At 35.3% G+C, this 19,608-nt stretch overlaps 1 protein-coding gene across 2 annotated transcripts in view; it reads left to right on the top strand.

Annotated features, from left to right (window-relative positions):
* The first annotated feature begins 248 nt into the window (after nucleotides 1–248).
* Nucleotides 249–19,608, top strand: part of LOC124033552 (protein unc-13 homolog C) — a 265,043-nt gene continuing 245,683 nt past the window's right edge. For both annotated transcript variants that reach the window (XM_046345590.1, XM_046345588.1), the window contains exon 1: nucleotides 249–959. The gene's annotated coding sequence lies outside the window, so the exon portion shown is untranslated. The remainder of the gene's footprint in view (nucleotides 960–19,608) is intronic.

The raw sequence follows: 19,608 nt of genomic DNA, 5'->3' as shown, positions 1-19,608 counted from the left end.
GAAAATAATTTGCACACACTCGCTATCCAATTATGGTGCTCACACACACATACACACACACACACAAAGCCTCTTCCCATCCTCTTTCCCAGCTCACCTCTCTCTCTCTCTCTCTCTCTCTCTCTCTCTCTCTCTCTCTCTCTCTCTCTCTCTCTCTCTCTCTCTCTCTCTCTCTCTCTCTCTCTCCCTGTCGTCACATGTGAGCCGTGGCTATGAGCTCATTACAGTCAGTGCAGTGAGCAGGGAGAGAGACACTGCTGCTCCCTCATCTCCTCTCTGGTCCATCTGAGGGGCTCTAACAGCCCAGCAGGAGATACCAAATCTGGGCAGGAGCCTTACCACCTCCCCCTTTCTGTCTGCTGGATCCCCTGGGCCAGGCACTGCGTGCTTAGGGCGTGTGCGTTTGCACGTGTGTGTGAGAGAGGAGCCAAGTCGGTCACACAGACAGCAGGAAAACGAGCCGAGACAGCATCCATCTACCATCTACCACATCAGAACGAGAGGAGAGCGGGAGGAAGGAAGAATAGACTGATTGCTGGTGCTGCAGACGGAGGCATGGAGGAGAGGTGTGTGTCAGCCATGTGTGTGTGGAGCTGAGGCGTCAGTCACGGGCTCTGGCGGACGGACAGTCGGAGGGAAGGAGGACTGGAATGTGGATGTTGCCTGCCTGTCAGAGGGAAACGATGCTGTGAGCTGGGGCTTAGCAGGCAGATCTCTGTGTCTCTGTGTCTCTTTCTCTCCTCCCTGCACACAGAGGAAAGAAACATTAGCTGCTAGCTCCATCTCTCCGCTGCTCTGCTCAGCTGACGCTCTATCTCTCTCTCCCTCTCCTCTCGCATCCCTTCATCTCTCTGCTCCAACCACAGTCTCCCTGGAAATTATCTCACACTGGATGTTGCAGTCAGACACTGCTCTGCTCGCTGAATAGCATCGGCTTTCACTAGGAATTTACTAATCAGGTATTTATGCATTATGTATGTGTTTATAGTGTGTGTGGGCATGTGTGTATGTCGCTCTGGATAAGAGCGTCTGCTAAATGACTTAAATGTAACTGTAAATGTATATGTGTATACAACGGTATGTATGTGAATGTGCCTGTTTGAATTGAGAGTGTATCCTTCTTGTTGCTTCCTCCCCTCCCCCTCCCTCTCGCGGCTCGTAGGCTCACATTCATGTGGACTTTTATGGTTCTATGATGGAATCATCACCCGGTATTCTAGAATTGTACATATCTGTGGAGGATGCAGTCAGATGGCATGTTGATATCATCAGGATTCTCAATCTAGTTATTATATTAGACAAATAATGAGGCAAATATCTGCAGATAGCGCACATCTGTTTTTCCCTCTCTCCAGTTTGCAATTTCACACGCTATATTTTCAGCATCAGTGAGAAGACATGTGAGCTGCTCTTGCTGTGTTTCACACTAGGAATATCAGATGAAATATTGTGTGTGTCAGGCAGGGCAAAAGGCACAGAGATGTTCTGATTCATTAAGAAAAATAGGCTGCTGAGAGAGAGAAATGGAGAAGAGAGAGAGAGGGAGAAGAGAGAGAGAGGGAGAAGAGAGAGAGAGAGAAGAGAGAGGAAGAGAGAGGGAGAAGAGAGCGAGAGGGAGAAGAGCAAGAGGGAGAAGAAAGCGCGAGAGGGAGAAGAAAGAGAGAGAGGGAGAAGAGAGAGAGGGAGAAGAGAGAGAGGGAGAAGAGAGAGAGGGAGAAGAGAGAGGGAGAAGAGTGAGAGAGAGGGAGAAGAGAGAGAGGGAGAAGAGAGAGAGAGAGAAGAGAGAGAGGGAGAAGAGAGAGAGGGAGAAGAGTGAGAGAGAGGGAGAAGAGAGAGAGGGAGAAGAGAGAGAGGGAGAAGAGAGAGGGAGAAGAGAGAGAGGGAGAAGAGTGAGAGAGAGGGAGAAGAGAGAGAGGGAGAAGAGAGAGAGGGAGAAGAGAGAGGGAGAAGAGTGAGAGAGAGGGAGAAGAGAGAGAGGGAGAAGAGAGAGAGAGGGAGAAGAGAGAGAGGGAGAAGAGAGAGAGGGAGAAGAAAGAGCGAGAGGGAGAAGAAAGAGAGAGAGGGAGAAGAGAGAGAGGGAGAAGAGAGAGAGGGAGAAGAGAGAGAGAAGAGAGAGAGAGAGAGAGAGAGAAGAGAGAGAGAGAGAGAGAGAGAGAGAGAGAGAGAGAGAGAGAGAGAGAGAGAGAGAGAGAGAGAGAGAGAGAGAGAGAGAGAGAGAGAGAGAGAGAGAGAGAGAGAGAGAGAGAGAGAGAGAGAGAGAGAGAGAGAGAGAGAAGAGAGAGGGAGAGAGAAGAGTGAGAGAAGAGAGAGAGAGAGAGAGAGAGAGAGAGAAGAGAGAGAGAAGAGAGAGAGAGGGAGAAGAGAGAGAGCTGGGAGGGTCTGGTGGGTTGAGCGTTATGACAACGTTTTGGTTGGATATGTCAACGTTGTTTGGTTATGTGAACGTTACATGAACATTATAGCAGTGTTCCTCAGTGCATTCTGTCTCGAGGTAATCCAGTGTAATCTAGGTTAGCAGCTGGTAGATAGTACGGCATATAAATGTAATTACTAGAGACAGTATAGACTACACTGTCAGAGACAGTATATAGGTTAGATTACTAGAGAAAATGTATAGGTTAGATTAGTATATAGGTTATATTACTATAGACATTATATAGGCTAGATTACTTTTTATAGGTTAGATTAGTAGAGACGATATATAGGTTAAATTAGTAGAGACAGTATATAGGTTAGATTACTAGTGACAGTATATAGGTTAGACTAGTAGTGACAGTATATAGGTTATATTACTATAGACATTATATAGGCTAGATTACTTTTTATAGGTTAGATTAGTAGAGACGATATATAGATTAGATTAGTAGAGACAGTATATAGGTTATATTACTATAGACATTATATAGGCTAGATTACTTTTTATAGGTTAGATTAGTAGAGACGATATATAGATTAGATTACCACAACAGTATATAGGTTAGATTAGTAGAGACGATATATAGATTAGGTTACCACAACAGTATATAGGTTAGATTAGTAGAGACAGTATATAAATTAGATTAGTAGAGACAATATACAGGTTAGATTACTACAGACAGTATACAGGTTAGATTAGTAGAGACAGTATATAAATTAGATTAGTAGAGACAATATACAGGTTAGATTACTACAGACAGTATACAGGTTAGATTAGTAGAGACAGTATATAAATTAGATTAGTAGAGACAGCATACAGGTTAGATTAGTAGAGACAGTATATAAATTAGATTAGTAGAGACAGTATATAGGTTAGATTACTACAGACAGTATACAGGTTAGATTAGTAGAGACAGTATATAAATTAGATTAGTAGAGACAGTATATAAATTAGATTAGTAGAGACAGTATATAGGTTAGATTACTACAGACAGCATACAGGTTAGATTAGTAGGGACAGTATATAAATTAGATTAGTAGAGACAGTATATAGGTTAGATTACTACAGACAGTATACAGGTTAGATTAGTAGAGACAGTATACAGGTTAGATTAGTAGAGACATTATATAAATTAGATTAGTAGAGACAGTATATAAATTAGATTAGTAGAGACAGTATATAAATTAGATTAGTAGAGACAGTATATAAATTAGATTAGTAGAGACAGTATATAAATTAGATTAGTAGAGACAGTATATAAATTAGATTAGTAGAGACAGTATATAAATTAGATTAGTAGAGACAGTATATCAATTAGATTAGTAGAGACAGTATATAAATTAGATTAGTAGAGACAGTATATAGGTTAGATTAGTAGAGACAGCATACAGGTTAGATTAGTAGAGACAGTATATAAATTAGATTAGTAGAGACAGTATATAGGTTAGATTAGTAGAGACAGCATACAGGTTCGATTAGTAGAGACAGTATATAAATTAGATTAGTAGAGACAGTATATAGGTTAGATTAGTAGAGACAGCATACAGGTTAGATTAGTAGAGACAGTATATAAATTAGATTAGTAGAGACCGTATATAGGTTAGATTAGTAGAGACAGCATACAGGTTCGATTAGTAGAGACAGTATATAAATTAGATTAGTAGAGACAGTATATAGGTTATATTACTATAGACATTATATAGGCTAGATTACTGTTTATAGGTTAGATTAGTAGAGACGATATATTGATTAGATTACCACAACAGTATATAGGTTAGATTAGTAGAGACAGTATATAAATTAGATTAGTAGAGACAATATACAGGTTAGATTACTACAGACAGTATACAGGTTAGATTAGTAGAGACAGTATATAAATTAGATTAGTAGAGACAATATACAGGTTAGATTACTACAGACAGTATACAGGTTAGATTAGTAGAGACACTATGTAAATTAGATTAGTAGAGACAGCATACAGGTTAGATTAGTAGAGACAGTCTATAAATTAGATTAGTAGAGACAGTATATAGGTTAGATTACTACAGACAGTATACAGGTTAGATTAGTAGAGACAGTATATAAATTAGATTAGTAGAGACAGTATATAGGTTAGATTACTACAGACAGCATACAGGTTAGATTAATAGGGACAGTATATAAATTAGATTAGTAGAGACAGTATATAGGTTAGATTACTACAGACAGTATACAGGTTAGATTAGTAGAGACAGTATACAGGTTAGATTAGTAGAGACATTATATAAATTAGATTAGTAGAGACAGTATATAAATTAGATTAGTAGAGACAGTATATAAATTAGATTAGTAGAGACAGTATATAAATTAGATTAGTAGAGACAGTATATAAATTAGATTAGTAGAGACAGTATATAAATTAGATTAGTAGAGACAGTATATAAATTAGATTAGTAGAGACAGTATATCAATTAGATTAGTAGAGACAGTATATAAATTAGATTAGTAGAGACAGTATATAGGTTAGATTAGTAGAGACAGCATACAGGTTAGATTAGTAGAGACAGTATATAAATTAGATTAGTAGAGACAGTATATAGGTTAGATTAGTAGAGACAGCATACAGGTTCGATTAGTAGAGACAGTATATAAATTAGATTAGTAGAGACAGTATATAAATTAGATTAGTAGAGACAGTATATAAATTAGATTAGTAGAGACAGTATATAAATTAGATTAGTACAGACAGTATACAGGTTAGATTAGTAGAGACAGTATATAAATTAGATTAGTAGAGACAGTATATAGGTTAGATTACTACAGACAGTATACAGGTTAAATTAGTAGAGACAGTATATAAATTAGATTAGTAGAGACAGTATATAGGTTAGATTAGTAGAGACAGCATACAGGTTCGATTAGTAGAGACAGTATATAAATTAGATTCGTAGAGACAGTATATAGGTTAGATTACTACAGACAGTATACAGGTTAGATTAGTAGAGACAGTATATAAATTAGATTAGTAGAGACAATATACAGGTTAGATTACTACAGACAGTATACAGGTTCGATTAGTAGAGACAGTATATAAATTAGATTAGTAGAGACAGTATATAGGTTAGATTACTACAGACAGTATACAGGTTAGATTAGTAGAGACAGTATATAAATTAGATTAGTAGAGACAGTATATAGGTTAGATTAGTAGAGACAGCATACAGGTTCGATTAGTAGAGACAGTATATAAATTAGATTAGTAGAGACAATATACAGGTTAGATTACTACAGACAGTATACAGGTTAGATTAGTAGAGACAGTATATAAATTAGATTAATAGAGACAGTATATAGGTTAGATTACAAGACAGCATACAGGTTAGATTAGTAGAGACAGTATATAAATTAGATTAGTAGAGACAGTATATAAATTAGATTAGTAGAGACAGTATATAGGTTAGATTACTACAGACAGTATACAGGTTAGATTAGTAGAGACAGTATATAAATTAGATTAGTAGAGACAGTATATAGGTTAGATTAGTAGAGACATCATACAGGTTAGATTAGTAGAGACAGTATATAAATTATATTAGTAGAGACAGTATATAGGTTAGATTAGTAGAGACAGCATACAGGTTCGATTAGTAGAGACAGTATATAAATTAGATTAGTAGAGACTGTATATAAATTAGATTAGTAGAGACAGTATATAGGTTAGATTACTACAGACAGTATACAGGTTAGATTAGTAGAGACAGTATATAAATTAGATTAGTAGAGACAATATACAGGTTAGATTACTACAGACAGTATACAGGTTAGATTAGTAGAGACAGTATATAAATTAGATTAGTAGAGACAGTATATAAATTAGATTAGTAGAGACAGTATATAGGTTAGATTACTACAGACAGCATACAGGTTAGATTAGTAGGGACAGTATATAAATTAGATTAGTAGAGACAGTATATAGGTTAGATTACTACAGACAGTATACAGGTTAGATTAGTAGAGACAGTATACAGGTTAGATTAGTAGAGACATTATATAAATTAGATTAGTAGAGACAGTATATAAATTAGATTAGTAGAGACAGTATATAAATTAGATTAGTAGAGACAGTATATAAATTAGATTAGTAGAGACAGTATATAAATTAGATTAGTAGAGACAGTATATAAATTAGATTAGTAGAGACAGTATATAAATTAGATTAGTAGAGACAGTATATCAATTAGATTAGTAGAGACAGTATATAAATTAGATTAGTAGAGACAGTATATAGGTTAGATTAGTAGAGACAGCATACAGGTTAGATTAGTAGAGACAGTATATAAATTAGATTAGTAGAGACAGTATATAGGTTATATTACTATAGACATTATATAGGCTAGATTACTGTTTATAGGTTAGATTAGTAGAGACAGCATACAGGTTCGATTAGTAGAGACAGTATATAAATTAGATTAGTAGAGACAGTATATAGGTTATATTACTATAGACATTATATAGGCTAGATTACTGTTTATAGGTTAGATTAGTAGAGACAGTATATAAATTAGATTAGTAGAGACAGTATACAGGTTAGATTACTACAGACAGTATACAGGTTAGATTAGTAGAGACAGTATATAAATTAGATTAGTAGAGACAGTATATAGGTTAGATTAGTAGAGACAGCATACAGGTTCGATTAGTAGAGACAGTATATAAATTAGATTAGTAGAGACAGTATATAGGTTAGATTACTACAGACAGTATACAGGTTAGATTAGTAGAGACAGTATATAAATTAGATTAGTAGAGACAATATACAGGTTAGATTACTACAGACAGTATACAGGTTCGATTAGTAGAGACAGTATATAAATTAGATTAGTAGAGACAGTATATAGGTTAGATTACTACAGACAGTATACAGGTTAGATTAGTAGAGACAGTATATAAATTTGATTAGTAGAGACAGTATATAGGTTAGATTAGTAGAGACAGCATACAGGTTCTATTAGTAGAGACAGTATATAAATTAGATTAGTAGAGACAATATACAGGTTAGATTACTACAGACAGTATACAGGTTAGATTAGTAGAGACAGTATATAAATTAGATTAATAGAGACAGTATATAGGTTAGATTACTACAGACAGCATACAGGTTAGATTAGTAGAGACAGTATATAAATTAGATTAGTAGAGACAGTATATAAATTAGATTAGTAGAGACAGTATATAGGTTAGATTACTACAGACAGTATACAGGTTAGATTAGTAGAGACAGTATATAAATTAGATTAGTAGAGACAGTATATAGGTTAGATTAGTAGAGACAGCATACAGGTAAGATTAGTAGAGACAGTATATAAATTAGATTAGTAGAGACAGTATATAGGTTAGATTAGTAGAGACAGCATACAGGTTCGATTAGTAGAGACAGTATATAAATTAGATTAGTAGAGACAGTATATAGGTTATATTACTATAGACATTATATAGGCTAGATTACTGTTTATAGGTTAGATTAGTAGAGACGATATATAGAATAGATTACCACAACAGTATATAGGTTAGATTAGTAGAGACAGTATATAAATTAGATTAGTAGAGACAATATACAGGTTAGATTACTACAGACAGTATACAGGTTAGATTAGTAGAGACAGTATATAAATTAGATTAGTAGAGACAGTATATAGGTTAGATTAGTAGAGACAGCATACAGGTTCGATTAGTAGAGACAGTACATAAATTAGATTAGTAGAGACAGTATACAGGTCAGATTAGTAGAGACAGTATATAAATTAGATTAGTAGAGACAGTATATAGGTTATATTACTATAGACATTATATAGGCTAGATTACTGTTTATAGGTTAGATTAGTAGAGACAGTATATAAATTAGATTAGTAGAGACAGCATACAGGTTCGATTAGTAGAGACAGTATATAAATTAGATTAGTAGAGACAGTATACAGGTTCGATTAGTAGAGACAGTATATAAATTAGATTAGTAGAGACAGTATATAGGTTATATTACTATAGACATTATATAGGCTAGATTACTGTTTATAGGTTAGATTAGTAGAGACAGTATATAAATTAGATTAGTAGAGACAGTATACAGGTTAGATTACTACAGACAGTATACAGGTTAGATTAGTAGAGACAGTATATAAATTAGATTAGTAGAGACAGTATATAGGTTAGATTAGTAGAGACAGCATACAGGTAAGATTAGTAGAGACAGTATATAAATTAGATTAGTAGAGACAGTATATAGGTTAGATTAGTAGAGACAGCATACAGGTTCGATTAGTAGAGACAGTATATAAATTAGATTAGTAGAGACAGTATATAGGTTATATTACTATAGACATTATATAGGCTAGATTACTGTTTATAGGTTAGATTAGTAGAGACGATATATAGATTAGATTACCACAACAGTATATAGGTTAGATTAGTAGAGACAGTATATAAATTAGATTAGTAGAGACAATATACAGGTTAGATTACTACAGACAGTATACAGGTTAGATTAGTAGAGACAGTATATAAATTAGATTAGTAGAGACAGTATATAGGTTAGATTAGTAGAGACAGCATACAGGTTCGATTAGTAGAGACAGTATATAAATTAGATTAGTAGAGACAGTATACAGGTCAGATTAGTAGAGACAGTATATAAATTAGATTAGTAGAGACAGTATATAGGTTATATTACTATAGACATTATATAGGCTAGATTACTGTTTATAGGTTAGATTAGTAGAGACAGTATATAAATTAGATTAGTAGAGACAGCATACAGGTTCGATTAGTAGAGACAGTATATAAATTAGATTAGTAGAGACAGTATACAGGTTCGATTAGTAGAGACAGTATATAAATTAGATTAGTAGAGACAGTATATAGGTTATATTACTATAGACATTATATAGGCTAGATTACTGTTTATAGGTTAGATTAGTAGAGACAGTATATAAATTAGATTAGTAGAGACAGTATACAGGTTAGATTACTACAGACAGTATACAGGTTAGATTAGTAGAGACAGTATATAAATTAGATTAGTAGAGACAGTATATAGGTTAGATTAGTAGAGACAGCATACAGGTTCGATTAGTAGAGACAGTATATAAATTAGATTAGTAGAGACAGTATATAGGTTAGATTACTACAGACAGTATACAGGTTAGATTAGTAGAGACAGTATATAAATTAGATTAGTAGAGACAATATACAGGTTAGATTACTACAGACAGTATACAGGTTCGATTAGTAGAGACAGTATATAAATTAGATTAGTAGAGACAGTATATAGGTTAGATTACTACAGACAGTATACAGGTTAGATTAGTAGAGACAGTATATAAATTTGATTAGTAGAGACAGTATATAGGTTAGATTAGTAGAGACAGCATACAGGTTCGATTAGTAGAGACAGTATATAAATTAGATTAGTAGAGACAATATACAGGTTAGATTACTACAGACAGTATACAGGTTAGATTAGTAGAGACAGTATATAAATTAGATTAATAGAGACAGTATATAGGTTAGATTACTACAGACAGCATACAGGTTAGATTAGTAGAGACAGTATATAAATTAGATTAGTAGAGACAGTATATAAATTAGATTAGTAGAGACAGTATATAGGTTAGATTACTACAGACAGTATACAGGTTAGATTAGTAGAGACAGTATATAAATTAGATTAGTAGAGACAGTATATAGGTTAGATTAGTAGAGACAGCATACAGGTAAGATTAGTAGAGACAGTATATAAATTAGATTAGTAGAGACAGTATATAGGTTAGATTAGTAGAGACAGCATACAGGTTCGATTAGTAGAGACAGTATATAAATTAGATTAGTAGAGACAGTATATAGGTTATATTACTATAGACATTATATAGGCTAGATTACTGTTTATAGGTTAGATTAGTAGAGACGATATATAGATTAGATTACCACAACAGTATATAGGTTAGATTAGTAGAGACAGTATATAAATTAGATTAGTAAAGACAATATACAGGTTAGATTACTACAGACAGTATACAGGTTAGATTAGTAGAGACAGTATATAAATTAGATTAGTAGAGACAGTATATAGGTTAGATTAGTAGAGACAGCATACAGGTTCGATTAGTAGAGACAGTATATAAATTAGATTAGTAGAGACAGTATACAGGTCAGATTAGTAGAGACAGTATATAAATTAGATTAGTAGAGACAGTATATACATTAGATTAGTAGAGACAGTATATAGGTTAGAGTTACTACAGACAGTATACAGGTTAGATTACTACAGACAATATACAGGTTAGATTACTACAGACAGTATACAGGTTAGATTAGTAGAGACAGTATATAAATTAGATTAGTAGAGACAGTATATCAATTAGATTAGTAATATTATTATTATATTATTAGTAGAGACAGTATATAAATTAGATTAGTAGAGACAGTATATCAATTAGATTAGTAATATTATTATAATATTATTAGTAGAGACAGTATATAAATTAGATTAGTAGAGACAGTATATAGGTTAGATTACTACAGACAGCATACAGGTTCGATTAGTAGAGACAGTATATAAATTAGATTAGTAGAGACAGTATACAGGTCAGATTAGTAGAGACAGTATATAGGTTATATTACTACAGACAGCATACAGGTTCGATTAGTAGAGACAGTATATCAATTAGATTAGTAGAGACAGTATATAGGATAGATTACTAGAGACAGCATACAGGTTCGATTAGTAGAGACAGTATATAAATTAGATTAGTAGAGACAGCATACAGGTTTGATTAGTAGAGACAGTATATAAATTAGATTAGTAGAGACAGTATATAAATTAGATTAGTAGAGACAGTATATAGGTTAGATTACTACAGACAGTATACAGGTTAGATTAGTAGAGACAGTATATAAATTAGATTAGTAGAGACAGTATATAGGTTAGATTACTACAGACAGCATACAGGTTAGATTAGTAGAGACAGTATATAAATTAGATTAGTAGAGACAGTATATAAATTAGATTAGTAGAGACAGTATATAGGTTAGATTACTACAGACAGTATACAGGTTAGATTAGTAGAGACAGTATATAAATTAGATTAGTAGAGACAGTATATAGGTTAGATTAGTAGAGACAGCATACAGGTAAGATTAGTAGAGACAGTATATAAATTAGATTAGTAGAGACAGTATATAGGTTAGATTAGTAGAGACAGCATACAGGTTCGATTAGTAGAGACAGTATATAAATTAGATTAGTAGAGACAGTATATAGGTTATATTACTATAGACATTATATAGGCTAGATTACTGTTTATAGGTTAGATTAGTAGAGACGATATATAGATTAGATTACCACAACAGTATATAGGTTAGATTAGTAGAGACAGTATATAAATTAGATTAGTAAAGACAATATACAGGTTAGATTACTACAGACAGTATACAGGTTAGATTAGTAGAGACAGTATATAAATTAGATTAGTAGAGACAGTATATAGGTTAGATTAGTAGAGACAGCATACAGGTTCGATTAGTAGAGACAGTATATAAATTAGATTAGTAGAGACAGTATACAGGTCAGATTAGTAGAGACAGTATATAAATTAGATTAGTAGAGACAGTATATACATTAGATTAGTAGAGACAGTATATAGGTTAGATTACTACAGACAGTATACAGGTTAGATTACTACAGACAATATACAGGTTAGATTACTACAGACAGTATACAGGTTAGATTAGTAGAGACAGTATATAAATTAGATTAGTAGAGACAGTATATCAATTAGATTAGTAATATTATTATTATATTATTAGTAGAGACAGTATATAAATTAGATTAGTAGAGACAGTATATCAATTAGATTAGTAATATTATTATAATATTATTAGTAGAGACAGTATATAAATTAGATTAGTAGAGACAGTATATAGGTTAGATTACTACAGACAGCATACAGGTTCGATTAGTAGAGACAGTATATAAATTAGATTAGTAGAGACAGTATACAGGTCAGATTAGTAGAGACAGTATATAGGTTATATTACTACAGACAGCATACAGGTTCGATTAGTAGAGACAGTATATCAATTAGATTAGTAGAGACAGTATATAGGATAGATTACTAGAGACAGCATACAGGTTCGATTAGTAGAGACAGTATATAAATTAGATTAGTAGAGACAGCATACAGGTTTGATTAGTAGAGACAGTATATACATTAGATTAGTAGAGACAGTATATAGGTTAGATTACTACAGACAGCATACAGGTTCGATTAGTAGAGACAGTATATAAATTAGATTAGTAGAGACAGCATACAGGTTTGATTAGTAGAGACAGTATATCAATTAGATTAGTAGAGACAGTATATAGGATAGATTACTAGAGACAGCATACAGGTTCGATTAGTAGAGACAGTATATAAATTAGATTAGTAGAGACAGCATACAGGTTTGATTAGTAGAGACAGTATATACATTAGATTAGTAGAGACAGTATATAGGTTAGATGACTACAGACAGTATACAGGTTAGATTACTACAGACAGTATACAGGTTAGATTACCACAACAATATATAGGTTAGATTAGTAGAGACAGTATATCAATTAGATTAGTAGAGACAGTATATATGTTAGATTACTACAGACAGTATACAGGTTCGATTAGTAGAGACAGTATATCAATTAGATTAGTAGAGACAGTATATAAATTAGATTAGTAGAGACAGTATATAGGTTAGATTACTACAGACAGCATACAGGTTCGATTAGTAGAGACAGTATATCAATTAGATTAGTCGACAGTATACAGGTTAGATTGTTAGAGACAGTATACAGGTTAGATTAGTAGTGACAGTATATAGGTTAAATTAGTAGAGACAGTACATAGGTTAAATTAGCAGAGACAGTATATAGGTTAAATTAGTAGAGACAGTATATAGGTTAAATTAGTAGAGACAGTATATAGGTTAAATTTGTAGTGACAATATATAGGTTAAATTAGTAGAGACAGTATATAGGTTAAATTTGTAGAGACAATATATAGGTTAAATTAGTAGAGACAGTATATAGGTTAGACTAGTAGAGACAGTATATAGGTTAAATTAGCAGAGACAGTATATAGGTTAAATTTGTAGAGACAATATATAGGTTAAATTAGTAGAGACAGTATATAGGTTAAATTAGTAGAGCCATATATAGTTTAGATTTATACAATGAGGCCTGAGGGGGACGTGTTGTACACTATGGCCAATATACCACAGCTAAGGGCTGTTGTTTGTACGACGCAACGTGGAGTGCCTGGATACAGCCCTTAGCCGTGGTATATTGGTCATACAGTATATCACAAACCCCTGAGGAGCGTTATTGCTGTTATAAACTGGTTACCAACATGTCTTCTACCGTACTTCCCATTCTCTTTGCTGATGATACCAATTAGATTTTATCACACAAAAATGTTGATTCACTAATTAATGAAGCCAACTCAGGCATGGACACGTTTTCTGAATGGTACCGGATAAACAAAAATAAATCCAACTTTATTGTATTCACTAGTAAGAATAAGAAATATTGTAAAATAAATTGCCAGAATTTTAATTGTTGGGAATGAAATGGAAAGTCACATCCACTAGATTCCTCTGAGTTCTAATTGATGAAAGTTATCCTGGAAAGATCATATTCAACTTGTCTGCAGCAAAGTGATGAAATCTGTTGGTATCATCAGAAAGATTAGTGGTCTGGCTTGCTTCCTAACTCTATAATATAGCTTCATTTACTCATATCTCATTTACTGTAATACTGGGCCAGTACATATGCCTCCTACCTACACAAATGACTCATCATACACAAGACATAAACTAGCAACCTCCTCTAATTACATGGAACCATCTGCACCTTTGTTTAAGAAACTCAATATCTTGTCTATTTACAACATTAATGTATGCCAATTATGCACTTTCATCTACAAGTACTTCCCAGACAGTTTAACTAAACCCTTCAATGGATTATTCCAGGTTCATTCTGAAATGCATCTATATAATACAAGACACTGTGATAACCTTCACCCTCCCCACTGCCACACCTCACATAGTCAATTCTCTGTCAGATACAGAGGTACCATACTCTGGAATTCTCACATTGCCAAAACATCATCATCCCTCAATAACTCCAAGAGAAGACTGGAGGTCAGCCTGATGAACCAAACTACTCAGTAATCTCCTCCACAAAGCATAACTTTCACACACTCAAGTGCACACACACATTTAAACAAAACATTTTGGGGGGTATTTTTTTCGTCTTTACAGATCAATTAATTTATACATTTTTCATTAGTAGGTTTGTTATCTGTTTTATCAAACCTTTTTTATTTTGGTACTTATGTGTTGTATATATTATTTTGGTACTTATGTGTTGTATAGTGTTTGTTGTGATGTGGTTTTCATAAAAACGCTTTCATAAAAAAAAAACGATTTCCAACCACAATTAAAAAAAAAATCTGTATATATTTATTTTAATCTTTATTTAACTAGGCAAGTCAGTTAATAACAACTTCTTATTTTCAATGACTGCCTAGGAACAGTGGGTTAACTGCCTGTTCAGGGGCAGAACGGCAGATTTGTTCCTTGTCAGCTCGGGGATTTGAACTTGCAACCTTCCGGTTACTAGTCCAACGCAATGCCTTGTCATATATGGTCTGATATACCACGGCTGTCAGCCATTCAGCATTCAGGGCTCGAACCACCCAGTTTGTAATAATATATATTCGACACCAGATATATAGTCTGTAGATGAGGTGATCTCCCGTTTACGATTGAAAGCATATAAAAACTCTCTCTCTCACACACACACACACACACACGCACGCACGCACACACGCACGCACGCACGCACGCACACACACACACACACACACACACACACACACACACACACACACACGCACAGACAATCCCGCTGACATTATCCCCCCCACACTCACACATTTATACACTTGACACCAGACGTCAAGGGGCATGATATTACACTGATCATCATGTTCCTCCATCAATAGAATTCATGTGGTGACGGAGAGAGAGCAGTCGGGCTGTGACTCAGGTGTGTGAAAGAGAGGGAGAGCGAAAGGGAGAGGGGGGAGATAGAGAGTGGGAGTGGGAGTGGGAGAAAGAGAGATAGAGAAAGAGGGGGTAGAGAGAGAGCGAGAGAGGGAGGAGAGAGAGAGAAAGGAAGAGAGCGAGTGAGAGGGGGGACAGAGGGGGAGTGGGAGAAGGAGAGATAGAGAAAGAGGGGGAGTGGGAGAGAGAGAGAGAGAGATAGAGAGAGAGAGAGAGAGAGAGAGAGAGAGAGAGAGAGAGAGAGAGAGAGAGAGAGAGAGAGAGAGAGAGAAGGGGAAAGGAGATAATTAGTCAGTTGTACAACTGAATGCATTCAACCAAAATAAGTCTTCCGCATATAACCCAACCCCTCTGAATCGGCACTTTAACCTCATAGTCATTGTATAATTTGAAATCCAAAGTGTACAGAGCCAAAACAACAAAATGTGTCACTGTCCCAATAATTGGAGGGCACTGTAGTTCTCTGGGGCAGGGATGGACTGGAACTAGAAAACAGCCTTTAACACATTTATTGCCTCAAAGCACCCATTGTTGGCCAAACAATGATAGTTTTGTGCAAAGCCCCCAATTTAGACAGGCCCACCGGGCTAAAGATGGACCAGCCCATCTGACATTTGCCTATACTGCCCTATGGCCAGTCCGTTTCTGCTCTGGGAGTTCCAGATAGCTAGCGAAAGAGCACTGTTGTTTCAGTGTGTACAGCTAGGGACCAGAGTACTCCCTGATCACATGACCTTACCAGGACCCTGGTTAGAAGCTAGTTTTTCACACAGTGAAGAAAACCCCATAGCTTGATATGACAGGTATAAGTTGAGTTGGGTGTGATATAATGTACTGTATTAGGTCATTCTTGGCAGTGAGGGAAGCAAAAGTTATTCCGCTACCCAAGAATAGTAAAGACCCTTTTACTAGCTTAAATAGCCAACCAATCAGCTTGTCACCAAAAAAATGGTGTTTGATCAGATACAATGCAATTTAACTGTAAGCAAATTGACAACAGACTTTCAGCACTCGTATAGGGAAGGACATTCAACAAGCAGCGCACTTACACAAATAACTGATGAAAAATGGGAGCTGGTTTGTTAGACTTCAGTGCAGCTTGAGACATTCTCGATCATAGTCTGCTCAAATCACATTTTGTTGGTCACATACACATGGCTAGCAGGTGTTATTGCGAGTGTAGCGACATGCTTGTGGAAAAATGTATGTGTTATGGATTTACACCCCCACTATATTGTGGATAAAGAGTTACCTGTCTAACAGAACACAGAGGGTGTTCTTTATTGGAAGCCTCTCCAACATAATCCAGGAATTCTCCAGGGCAGCTGTCTAGGCCCTTTACTTTTTTCAATCTTTATTAATGACATGCTACTGGCCTTGAGTAAAGCCATTGTGTCTATGTATGCAAATGACTCAACACTATACACGCCAGCTACTACTGCAAGTGAAATCACTGCAACACTTCACAAAGAGTTGTAGTTAGTTTCAGAATGGGTGGCAAGGAATCAGTTATAATAAATATTTAAAAAACGGAAAGCATTGTACTTGGGACAAATCCTTCACTAAACCCTAAACCTCAACTGAGTCTTGTAATAAATGATGTGGAAATTGAGCAAGTAGAGGTGACAACTGCTTTGAGTAACCCTGGATTGTAAACAGTTATGGTCAAAACATGTTGATCCAACAGTAGCTAAGACGGGGAGCAGTCTGTCCATAATAAAGTGTTGCTATGCCTTTATAACAACACTATCAACAAGGCAGGTCCTACAGGCTCTAGTTCTGTCGCACCTGGACAACTGTTCAGTCGTGTGATCAGGTGCCACAAAGAGGGACCTCGTAAAATTACAATTGGCTCATAATAGGGCAGCACGGCTGCCCCTTAAATGTACAAGGAGAGCTAACATGAATAATATGCATGTACATCTCTTATGGCTCAAAGTGGAGAAGCAATTGACTTCATCATTATTTATTTTTGTAAGAAGTGTTGACATGCTGAATGAACAGAGGTGTCTGTTTAAACTACTAGCACACAGCTTGGACACCCATACATACCCCACAAGACATACCACCAAAGGTCTCTTCACAATCCCCAAGTCCAGAACAGACTATGGGCGGCACACAGTACTACATAGAGCCATGGCTATATGGATCTTTATTCCACATCAGGTAACACCTTAAAAATACACCTTATGGAACAGTGAGGACTGTGAAGAGACACACAGGCACAGACACACATACACATGATAAGACATGCGGTCTACACAAACGTACACATGGATGTTGTTTTGTAAATTGTATATAACTGTCTTAATGTTGATGGACTTGGCAGGCAGCAGCTAATGGGTATCCTTAATAAATACAAATACACATTTTGGATTCACCAGTGAATTAGCTGTGACTCGGGTGTTCTAGATCAGATCTGATAAGCAGTCAAATATATATCTTGACTTTCTGGCTAATTTAGGAAGCAAATCTTGACTATGGGTTGTTGTTTGTCAAGATAATTATACCATTACAATTTCAAGTCTATATTTCTTGAACATATGGAGTTATTTCAGAATAGTAAAGACAGCTGGCTGCCTCACTGATCCAGCTTTCTGGAACAGCCCTCATGTGACATCTGTCCCATCTGCTGATTGGCTAGGAAGCCATGTTAGTAATCAATCTGTGATTAGCTGTTTCAGTGAAAAATGTCTGCCATCTCTCTCTCTCATGCACACAGATCATTGCCCATCTAATTTGATTATATAAAAATCTCTCCTGGGTCCCATAAAGATATTTGCATATGAAGTTTTCCTGAGGGCGAGAGAGGGAGAATGTTTCATTTGTCAAACCCTAACTTGCCGATTCGGATGTAGCATTTCATAAAGGGAAACTCAGCTGTTTAATATGAATGTTGAGTCGCTGTCTCACTCCCAGATTCCCAGATACATAGTGCTCTGTGGTTTGAAGGCTCTCTTTCTGATCAAAGCTGAAACAGCCACAGGAGTCAGAACAGACTACAGTTACAATATCCACTAAGTCAAAGTAGTCACAGTCAGAACAGACTACAGTTACAATATCCACTAAGTCAAAGTAGTCACAGCCAGAACAGACTACAGTTACAATATCCACTAAGTCAAAGTAGTCACAGTCAGAGCAGACTACAGTTACAATATCCGCTAAGTCAAAGTAGTCACAGTCAGAACAGACTAGAGTTACAATATCCACTAAGTCAAAGTAGTCACAGTCAGAGCAGACTACATTTACAATATCCACTAAGTCAAAGTAGTCACAGCCAGAACAGACTACAGTTACAATATCCACTAAGTCAAAGTAATCACAGCCAGAACAGACTACAGTTACAATATCCACTAAGTCAAAGTAGTCACAGTCAGAACAGACTACAGTTACAATATCCGCTAAGTCAAAGTAGTCACAGTCAGAACAGACTAGAGTTACAATATCCACTAAGTCAAAGTAGTCACAGTCAGAACAGACTACAGTTACAATATCCACTAAGTCAAAGTAGTCACAGCCAGAACAGACTAGAGTTACAATATCCACTAAGTCAAAGTAGTCACAATAGTGAGGGTACAGTTATTAAAGATAGTTTAGGAAAAAATACATCTTGTTTACGCGGCGTCTAACAGTACAATATTTACAGTGGTGTCACAAGTCAAAGAACAGTCGGAATAGTACAACAAAGTACAGTCACCCGAGACAAAGTACAACGGTCAGTAGTCAGAATGGTCAGAGTGGTCACACTGAGGCTTTGATTATATACACTGCTCAAAAAAATAAAGGGAACACTAAAATAACACATCCTAGATCTGAAAGAATGAAATATTCTAATTAAATACTTTTTTCTTTACATAGTTGAATGTGCTGACAACAAAATCCCACAAAAATTATCCCCATGGACGTCTGGATTTGGAGTCACACTCAAAATTAAAGTGGAAAACCACACTACAGGCTAATCCAACTTTGATGAAATGTCCTTAAAACAAGTCAAAAAGAGGCTCAGTAGTGTGTGTGGCCTCCACGTGCCTGTATGACCTCCCTACAATGCCTGGGCA

The sequence above is a fragment of the Oncorhynchus gorbuscha genome, linkage group LG04, assembly GCF_021184085.1.
Source record: "Oncorhynchus gorbuscha isolate QuinsamMale2020 ecotype Even-year linkage group LG04, OgorEven_v1.0, whole genome shotgun sequence".
In the NCBI taxonomy this organism is placed as follows: Eukaryota; Metazoa; Chordata; class Actinopteri; order Salmoniformes; family Salmonidae; genus Oncorhynchus; species Oncorhynchus gorbuscha.
Note: the sequence above shows the minus strand (reverse complement) of the source record. Positions and strands in the feature narration are given on the sequence as shown.